The following is a 10,784-nucleotide window of genomic DNA, read 5'->3' on the forward strand; positions in this document are numbered from 1 at the left end:
TACTATGAGTAATTTGCTTGGGTTCTGTTTTGGCTGATCATAAAGGCCAATGAATGTCTATACCTATTCTGTATAAGAACATATTCCTTCACATCCACATAGTAAACCACACATAACCGAGTATTTGGTAGGGTCCAATGCAAATCACCAATGAAAAAACATTAGTTACATTTTTCAGAAGACTATTTGTTTACTGTTCAGTCGAGCTGCGCAGGTATTTGGGAGGAGAGCATTGTTTCATTGACTGAGCTAAGAGTAGCAGCATTTTTTTTTAAATCACTCTAAAATGTTTTTGAAATGTTTGTCCAAGTAAGTTACCCTTATTATAGAAGTAAAATGTTGCCCTCACTCCAAAATAAGCTGTTGCGTATTTTGGGGTGGCAGACCTGACATTCACAAGTACACACTATTTGCACGACTGTGCTGGCTGAGGGCATCTCCTTCTCCATCAAGGGGCTGTAGGCATGAGTTCAGATATTCTTGCTGCCCATTTTAGAGCCAGGATTCAAACTTCAGTAAAGTACATTAACCCATTTGCATTAGCCTTCCCATCAGGACAAGCCATGTAGCCTCTTACAGTGCTTCTTTTGAGCTAAACTCACATTCCCTCTGCTTTCCCAGAGTGGGACTCTCATGAAAATCCAGTCCCATGACTAGACTCATCCCTGTTGGTCACGTGACTGATACACAGAAAAAGGTGATCCAGCCTATGATCTCCTACTTGACAATGGCTTTCTAGCCCTTGTAGCCCTGGAAGCAGCTCAGAGCAGGCCAAGTGAAGCTTGCTGGTGGAATTTGTCTGGCCTCGGTAGCACGTTTTTAGTCAGCCATCAGCCCATGTGATTAGTCAAAGCAGCAAAGCCACAAGGAAATACAGTACCCAAAAACCATGTTCTCCTGCTACATACATACATACAAACAAGTGGGATATTTCTAGAGTGAATAAAAAACAAAGGGAGAACTCTTCTTCCAATACACTATTCTTTTCAGTCTTTGATATTTAAACATCTTCTTGAAGCAAAAGCTGCTAGACATAGTGTGCTGGTGTTTATTGCCAAGTGTCTTGTCTGCACCTAAGACATTCATTGCAAAGGAGTCTGGGTCTTTTTGTACAGGTGCCTCAATATTATAGTCTGTAGCACCCTGTTTATTAAAAAGTCAGTCCGGAAGTTTAATTCTAAATCATTTCTTGTGCAAAAGTCCTGAATGGTTGGATATTACAGTGAAATTGGAAATAAGCAAAATAAGTGTTTACTTATATTAGGACCCCTACTTGAAAGGACATATGCTAGGAAAGAGTCAACCCTTTAAATAGAAGGTTACCACTGCCTTTTAAAATTAAGCAGATCTTTACCGACACTTTGAATTTAGGTCTATGGTTATTCTGAGTAATCATCTAAGACAATCCCTGTTATGAAATCATCAGCTATTATGTAATAGCATTTGCACCATGTAAGCGTGTTATATAGCATAAAGCATGACAACATAATAGAACTAATTATGAAGTTCAGTAAAGTCTGTAATAAAGCAAGAAATAATGCCCATTATTCTATTTTAAGAATTCAGAAAGTATAGTATGGATCATAGCATCTAAAACAAGGATGACAGGTATTAGATAAGACAGAAACATTGGAAACATGGGAGAGGAAGCAGCTAGAAACTCTGGAACTAGCTCTTCATATTTCCTGGGACTTACTAAGTATCTTCTCTTCTAGGAGACACCAGAGATATTTGGGGTCTGAGGACCCTTTACATGAAGACTAAGATTCTCTCTTTTCTCCTTGGATGTTATTATCAATAGAATACACTTTTATTTAAAATATATTTATTTCACTATTTCATCCATTTTATTGTACGTATAATTTATTTATGGACCTATATTTTAATATTATATTTATTTATAATTTTAATTTTATAATACCTTAAAAAAGGCATCATATACTTTTGCCATTGAAGGAAATGTAGAATGCCCAGTCTGGCACTTTTCATGCAAATGCAACTAAATTTCACCGCAGCCATTTATACTTCTCTGGACTTCTCAGGAGAGAACTACATTTTCATATTGTATTTATATGAAATACAGCACCTTTCCAGGATATACATAAATTACTTTAATGTTTCTTTCTAGCCATTTAAACTTTTTTTTTTTTTCCTAATTAGCAGATAGCTTAGGTAGGAGCATAATAAAATATAAAATGTTTTCATTGTTTTACTGCTTGTTATTTCAATAAGCTAATGAAATATTTAATAAATAAAATCTAAGGCCAAACAAGTGATCTGATATCCATGCCTAACATTTAATCCAGCTTCTACCCCCAATCACTCGCTTTTAGATACAGCGGTTCTTTGAAAAAGCAGCCAGTTTTGATGTTTGACTTACTCAAAGTTCTTCATTACAATGGCAAGTCATAGCTATTACAAAAGGCATGTATCCTTTTTCTCACTTCAATTCATCTTTTTCCACTTTCAGCCACTAGTTACACCTTATACCTTAAGTTAAAACACTATACTATATCTACACATCTGCTTGCTCAGATTACAATATCAGGGGACTGTAGTAGGTTTTAGCTTCATTCACTGGGAGCTCAGGCTGACCTGACTATACAATACAATACACAACCTTTCCATAACCACTGCCTTTTTGATAATCCCACATCCTGTGGTAACATCACTGTGTTCCTACAGAAATCCTGATTCATTTGGCTACAAATACACTTTTTTTTTTTTCTTCCCAAAAAAGAAGCATGATTTAGCATAATATACGTTGGTTTGTTTCATTTGGAAGTGTTGCCAACAGTAATTTTAAAATTGTCTGTTTTCTGCAGTGATCTGGAAGATGACCACCAAGGCCTACTACCCTTTCTATGAAATCCTATTAGAAATATCCCTATTCCCCCTCTTATCTCCACGTTATTCAGTGATTGTTCTCCCACGGAAAGCATACTTTAAGATCATTAATCATTTAGTTCTTAAAGCACTGAATAAATATTTTACTAATAACTTACAATGTTTTATACATTGCTGTTGTATAAAGCATAACATGCTTGCATTTTTTTCTTTCCGGTTAGACCACCACAAGCCCTTTGAGACAGATACACATTCTCAGAGCTTGATGTAATGAAGATGCTACTCTAGTAGGATGATAGATAGTGCTGAACAAACTGCACTACTGGAATGGACCAAAGCGACAGAAACTGTACAAAGAGCAAAAATATGACCAAGACAAAAAGACTTTTTGTCTTGGTCATTTGTAGGTACGTGTAGTGTTTTATTCCTAAATAAACTGGATTTTTTCCTTCTAGTAAAGGAAAAATACCTGTATTATCATTTAGCTTTTCCTATGTACAGGAAGTACTCCAAAAAAAGGATACCATTCTGCATGCGAGACTCATACATGTGAGCACCCCTAATTCTTGAAGTAGACCACAGGCAGTTGGTGCAAATTGGGACATAGCAGTGACTGCTCTAATCCACATAGATGGAAAATCCAGCAAAAAATTACTGAAGGATCACAATTAGCAGCTCTTCTGTGGCTTTCTCCTGACTCTAGTCACTTCTCATTTTAGACCCCAGCATGGCATACAACCGGTACCCCATCTCCTGACACCTGGTAATATGGTTAGCATAGCCAGTGCCATTTTCTAAGGCAACTGGCCATAATATGTAATCATGCTGGTCATGTATCACCCACTTATCTCTTCCCCTTCTCACCACTGTGGTTGTCACCAGGATGTGATGACCCCTGTTTACGGAACAGACAAACTCTGGTCAGCACTGCAACAAGACTATTTGCCCACCAAACATTGTCATCAGGATGTGGTGACACCCATTATGGAACAGGGAAGTGTAACAGCACTTGAGATATTGCCTATAACATCAAACAGCTGCAAGTCCCAGGGACTTAGACCAGAACTGCTGCTGGATGGCAAAACTTGTGATCCCCCTGGTGGTCAGGGATGCCTCCACCATCGTCGTCTTCCTCCGAGGAAGACTCACTCATCTTCTTTTAGGTAAAGTCTGAGTTTAGATTATCATATCACATGCTGATTTTTAAGAATTTGACCCGATCTACAGAGGGTCCAGGTGACTAAAAGTCTAGGTAACTAAGAACTCTTGATAATAAGAAAGCTTCGCTAATTACTAGAAATTCTCTTTAACTGAAAGCTATGATAATTGCTAAAAATTTTGTGTAACAAGCTACTACGCTAACTGCTAGAAATTGTAGATAACAATAAGTTATGCTGATTATTAAAATTCTATATAATAATAAAGCTCTAAATATAACTACAATCCTGTGGCCAGTCCTCATTCTACTAAGGATCCCTAAAAGAACCTGCCTGTCCCTGTAACGTTGGGTGACATGGGGTGAGGGTAAAAAGAAAATATCTAATGTCACGTAGGATTCCACAAATTCAATTAAACTGCTTACCACCTGTTTTCTGTTAAGTATTCATTTAAAAAAAAAAAATTATCTAGTTAAAAAGAAAAATGTAATCTCTGTATCAACTCAAGAAGTAACAAAAAACAAGCTTAGAAAGAACTGCAGAAGATTTTTAAATTATTTTAATATCTGACTGATGAAATCCTAGATACGTTATTAATTATCTTTGCGAAGCTGTGTTAACAGACAACTAAAAAGATATGTCAAAAAAAGCCAACACGGTGCTTATATTTAAAGGGGTGGGGGGGGGGGGAAAGGAGGAAAGAAAAAGAGATTCACTTTTTTTTACCCTCAATTCCTAGAAAAATAGTGGCAAGTATTCAAATAATTTTAAAGTTCCTAACAAGCAAGGTGACAGCAGCCAAACTGTATTTGTCAAGAACAAATCCTACATATATATAAAGAATGTTTTTCTATGCATGACAGTATATCTTTTGTCTTCCTTTCTAGAAGTAGTAGAAAAATGCTCTAAATCAAGACCTCAGTGCAGCTTTGACGACTCGGGTAATATTCTCAGAAGTAACCTGGGAAAACAGCAGGAGAAAGCAAGCAAAAAAGATTAGAGGTGTGTACATACACCTCTGTATGTGTAGTTAGTATGGACAGTTATCCTAAATGGAGTTTAAGGGTCATCCCTGAGTTAAGGGATATGCAACATCATCACTGACAATAAGGATAATATAAGGAAGAAGATTGCTATTAAGCCCAGAGGTGATATAAAGCTGGCTTTAGCAAATAAGTTGGAGGGAAAGAATTTATCGTTATCAAACTGAAGAAATTATCTAAGAAACAAGACAGGTATAAGAGTTATACATATAGGCAGGAACAATCAGCTGCACTAGTCTAAGATGGGGAAGGACTGGTTAATGGCAGTTGGCCAGAAAGCAAAAGTATCATAGGCTAGTAGGAATTAGCACTTTCATCCTATCAGGGAAAAAAACAAATCCAACTGGGATGTATGAGCAGGAGGATTATAGCCTTTTCTCTGCCCCTCAGAACTGGGAAGACCTCAACGATACTGCCATATCTCACTGTGGGCATCTCACCTCAAGGAAGAGGTGGAACATATGAAGAACAGGTCAGGCCAGAGCACCGAGAATGATGCAAGATGCAGAAAACACAGTCAGAGCGGAGTAACTGAGTGAAAGCGGCTTGCTTAGCTCTGAAGAGGAGAGACAGACAGTTACCTCTTTCTTAAATCTTAAGGGACTGCTGGAATAGTTGTTATTTTACATCCATGGTACCTACTGTAAGTAGTTACTAGCTTCAGCTGGGGTAAGGAAAATTCAAATAAGATCTGGGGAAAAAAGTTTAAATGTAAGCAGCGATCTATTCCAGTAGGGCAGACAGCCTGGGAAGCTCTAGAGAATCCACCACACAGGGTCTTCAACAACACCCCTGAGAAACAGCTGCCTACAAATAAGTAGCTCCTCCTTAGGGCAGGAGGATTGCCAGGATACCACTTCCAGCCTTATGACTAATTCTGCTATCTGGTATATGTACAAATGACAACAAAAATCAATAAATACTTCACAGAAAAAAAAAAGGCAATAGATCGAGATAATCATATAACTTTCCTTAAACCAGTTTTACTTGCAAGTAAAATGGTTGAAGCAGTGATGGGGTGTATAACACTTCCTCTTTTAGGAGACATAACAGAGCAGGATACAATCTGCAAAAGAGTATGGCCAATACTGACATAAGCACCTTGATCTTCATGGTGTAGTGGAATAACCTGCTGGTTTCAGTCACATTTCAAGGGGAGTCTTGTCACATTTGCCACTAATTTTGTCTCCTGCTGACAGTTTCAGCGGAAACGCGCAGGTCTGAGTGAGCTGGTTTCTTTGCCTTACCATGCTGGAGACCAGGAACATGCCAACGCGAAGAAATTCACCTTGGCAAGTTCAGAGCAGCAATCCTGTGCCTTTCTCTAGTTCACTTACAATTTAAAAGGAAGACAGGCTTCAGAAGATTTTAGTCCTTAGGGCCTAAAATAGTCACATGTCTGTGAAACTGCTAGTAATTTTTGTAGGGAGGCGTGTGTGTAATAAAGCAGGCAGGAGCTGAGCAGAACTGTTCCTGAACTCACTTCTGGTATTCAAAATGAACTAATGATAATTGAACTTTGCATCAAAAAAAAAAAAAAAAAAAAGTCAGAACAGGAGCTCTAAATGCACAAAAGGAGGCACACAAGGAGACTATAACACCAGCATTGCTCTCCCACCACTTCGCCTCTCAAATTTCCCTTTAAAAACCTACAATAATTTACAGCTAGCTAATGTTGCTTTTTCTGTGATCAGCACTCACAAGCTGCAGTGAAAAAATCCAGCTCAGCTCTTCCCTTTTATGTTAAATTGTCAGGAAAAAACAACAATAGAGTTATATCTCTTCCTTGAATCAGCATCTTTTCTTCAGTTTGGACTAAAGTACCCAAATAATGGAAATGCTGAAAAGCAACATGAAAAAAAAGAAAAAAACCAAAGTAGTAAATGCTTCTACATAAACTCTGTAACACATATGAAACTCACCTGAAAGATACGAGACTTAAATTTGCCATGTATCTACAAAATGGTAATTTCTGGAGGAAAAAAAAATAATCAAATACTAGAAAGCAAGACATTTCTATTTGCAACTATAAGAACAGCCTGTCACTAACAGATTAGTGAATAAGCTTTCTGTTTGCCACACAAGAGGTTGATTCTTCTTTGAATAATATTAATACTATGGAGAAAAGAAAACGAAGAACAGAGATTCCCTTCTTATCAAGGGGTAAAATAAGGTGAAACACATTTGAATAGGAAATAAAATAAATACAACTCTTCCACAGTATAGACACTGCCACAGAAAGCAACCTTCTAAGCAAGGAGCTCACAAAGAAGTAAAACAAAAGGAAAACAGATTTCTATGCAGAAAGCTTCTACTATTTATCCACTTTTAGACAGATTGCATGGTCCCTGTGGGGACAAATGTTAGCAGGTAATTAACTACCAAATAATAAATTAAACACAGGAAGGAGAAATATTTGTGAATACATTTATTCCCAGCAAAGTAGGAACAATCAGGCAATTGAATGATAACTAAAGGCTTGATATTCTTTTTCCCTGGTGTCAAAATCTCCCCTGGATTCAATTTCAGTGGGAACAGAAGATTCTTGGTCAGGGGTATAAATGGATCCAAGTATCTTCTGCTAAAGCTTTGCACAGAGCGTCAGCGATTCTAGAAGTTGCTAAGTTCCAAGGTTTCTTACAGTGGATTTTACAATCAGGTAAGCGTTAGGAAGAAAAAAGGCAAATGTCTTGAAATAATTTTTCCTCCAAAGAGGTTGCCAAAAATCAGCTCTGAAGGTGTTTAGCAGTTTTAGTTTGGGAAACAGCAACTAGAGTTTTCATTACATAACTAGATTCCTTTTAAAATAAGCAAAGCATCCCAAGATTATGAATTTTCAAGGGTGTACACAGCAACAAAGTATACATGTGTATGTATACGTACGTATGTGCTTACTATGAAAAAATCTAGAAAGTCCTGGTGAATTTTGATAGACTGGTAAATATTACCAAAATTAAGTCAAGGAATAATGTGGGGGTGGATAAGATATCCTTTCCTATGAACTCCTATATTGACCCTGTTCAAATTAATTTTAGAAAATTCAGGAAAGAAGTCCCTTTGCCTCTAAGCTTAAATATTCAAAACCATTTTTTGAAGAAAAAATGCTGCTGGCTTACTTTTCAAAATGATAAGGCAGTGTACTAGGTGTACTACAGCACTTCTAATTGGGTCTACAGAGCAAGGAATGCAAGAAAAGAAATGGTAGAGAGAACGTGAAATGCATTTTGCAAGACAAAACACAATACTGAGCAACAGCAAGATGATTCACCAGGTAATTTGCCATGCCTACACATTTTACTCCAGTTTTCCTACCTATGGTTGCAGGCCAAGAAACCAATCCCAAGTGAGTATCAGATCCACTTCCAGCAGCACTGCCAGACTGATTGGTCTCATTTGCTTCAGCTGAGTAAACTAAGGGTAGAGAAAGTTTCCAGTAATGGACTGATGTGTAAGGCATTTCTTAGCACACAGTGATTTGTTTTCCTTTCAATTGTTTGCACGTATTAAAAATGAACGTTATATGGAATAGCAAGGAAACAGCTAAAGATCCTCTCATAACAAGGCAAAACAGCAGCCTGTTCTTGGCAGGGCTTAGACTCTCAATTCTGCCTTTCCATATCTCACTCTGTACCCTATTAGAATACAGTTTACATAAAATGAAAATTTGTTTTCAATTCTGTCACTAAATTTTAGAGAAAATATTATTCTTGGAAGGAAAATAAGCAGTCAATGTTGGGAGAAAAAAAAAAAAAAGTCTTCTTAAATCTGTGCTCTTTCAAGGGAGTTACCACTATATTGAGAAGCTTTTGGTTTTCAGTTCTTACTGTTCTAGTTTTTCCAAACAGTAATGGAGAAGAGACAACCGTTTTTCCCACTCTACAGTAAAGAAATCATAACTGTGTCAATGTGTGTAATATGACATTTAAATTGGCTACAAGACCAGGTTAAAGCTGCTTTCTCTGTACACATCTATTATTATTTTCCTAAAATGAATTCCTATGGTAGAATGATGCCAACACAATACTAGAGCATAGCATGACACTGCCCTAAGTCCCAGTGTAAGTCCCCAGAATTCACATTGGACGAGATTATACTGCTGAGTTCATGTTTGTCATGGTTAGTGTTTACATTGAAGAGCTTTAGACAACTTTAGTTAAATACTGTAATACAGAAAGATATTAGTGCCATGATGCATTCATATTAACTCTGCCCTGGTACCATTAGCTGCTTTTGCTGCCACGAGTGCTGCTCAGTGTTTACTATTCTATACATATGTTGCTATTGTTGGCACCATGTGAATCACTAAATGAAAGTGAAGATTTCTGCCAAGTTTATCCTTTTAAACACTGGAGTAGCAGCCCATTCTGCAGCCCACACTTCCCAGGTAGCCTGACACACAAAGCGACATCACAAGCCCAATGAATCACATCACTTTAACAAGAAAGTTACAAAGTGAATGAAAATGTCAGAGAGGTAAGGCTATTGATTGAAATTTAGTACGAATGACAGACTACTAATTAATAACTACAGCTGCCTTTGAAGAGACAACACTGCCTTTCCATGTAGATTTATTCTTTTCACTCTCATTTATTTTAGTTTTATGCTATGTTTGAGGTGAGCTTAACTTTCCCCCTCTTGCCATCAGGCCAGGGGAGCCTGCCTTATTGCATTAGGGAATGCCAGGCCTTAATCAAACTCCCACAGTCCTTGTGGTGTTCAGTCTTTTTCACTGTCTGGAACTAGTATTTGAGCTTGTAATACTAATACTTTAAGCAAAAAGAATAAATCCCATCACCCAGTTCAAGTCTTAATTCTTCTTTTAAAGAGGGATGGATGCAATCAATGTAAGTACAGTAAGGTTTCCTCATAGCTAAATGTGTGCCCACAGAAAAAAAAACAAAACAAAAGCCCCGACCACACCACAAAGAAAAAACCCACAAAAGATCAAACCAACCTGCACTGTATGTTATTAATAGAGTACACAAACAGAAATTAAAAAAAATGTGAACGCTATTCTAAAACACTGAAGTAGCTTTAAAATACTCACGCTACTTTTTTGAAAAAAAAAAAAAATCTCAAAATAATAATAGTTTTAGATTTCATTTAACTCTAAGACATACAGACAGATTCTCCATAAAATAACATCTATTACAATATTTACAACCTATGTTTCCATTATTTTTTTCATAAATTCCAAGATTAGATAGCTATTAAACATGACCTTTCTGTTCAGCATCATTGTCTTATCTGACATTGCAGGCAGGTAAGTAAAGTTATCCCAGTGTTTATAAAAAGAAACTGTAGCAACATGTTTTTTAAAAAAGCCTTTTGCTAGGTCTGAAAAGAAGAAAACCAGGCAGAGTTGTTATAAATGCACTCCCAAATCAGCCCTGACATGGCCAGAGGGCAGACTCGGGAACGGGAGCTGCAGGGCAGACAGCAGCGTGCAGACACTCTACTGTACGTAGGGCACACAGCTATCCTGTCAGGAGTTACAAAATACGGGTCACCGTACGAACGGTGACATGGCAAGAAAGAAGCAAGCTTTCGCCTCCAGGCCTGTAAATGTAAGTAGAATCTGTGTTGCAAAATTAGATAATATCACACATTTCTTAATACTGCTAGCACTGCTCTGGTGTCATCACTGTCCATAAATGTTAAATAGTAAATCTGCTTAAGAATTGAAGATGCAGTTTGCATTTGAGTTTTCTCCTCCCCCCCCCCCCCCCCACCCCCC

General features: G+C 37.4%; 1 protein-coding gene across 1 annotated transcript in view; it reads right to left on the bottom strand.

The window, feature by feature from the left end:
* CNTNAP2 (contactin associated protein-like 2) overlaps positions 1-10,784 on the bottom strand; it is a 1,203,666-nt gene that overhangs the window by 860,634 nt on the left and 332,248 nt on the right. The window lies entirely within an intron of this gene.

Source organism: Pygoscelis adeliae, unplaced genomic scaffold (assembly GCF_000699105.1).
Source record: "Pygoscelis adeliae isolate BGI_AS28 unplaced genomic scaffold, ASM69910v1 Scaffold264, whole genome shotgun sequence".
Taxonomy (NCBI): domain Eukaryota; kingdom Metazoa; phylum Chordata; class Aves; order Sphenisciformes; family Spheniscidae; genus Pygoscelis; species Pygoscelis adeliae.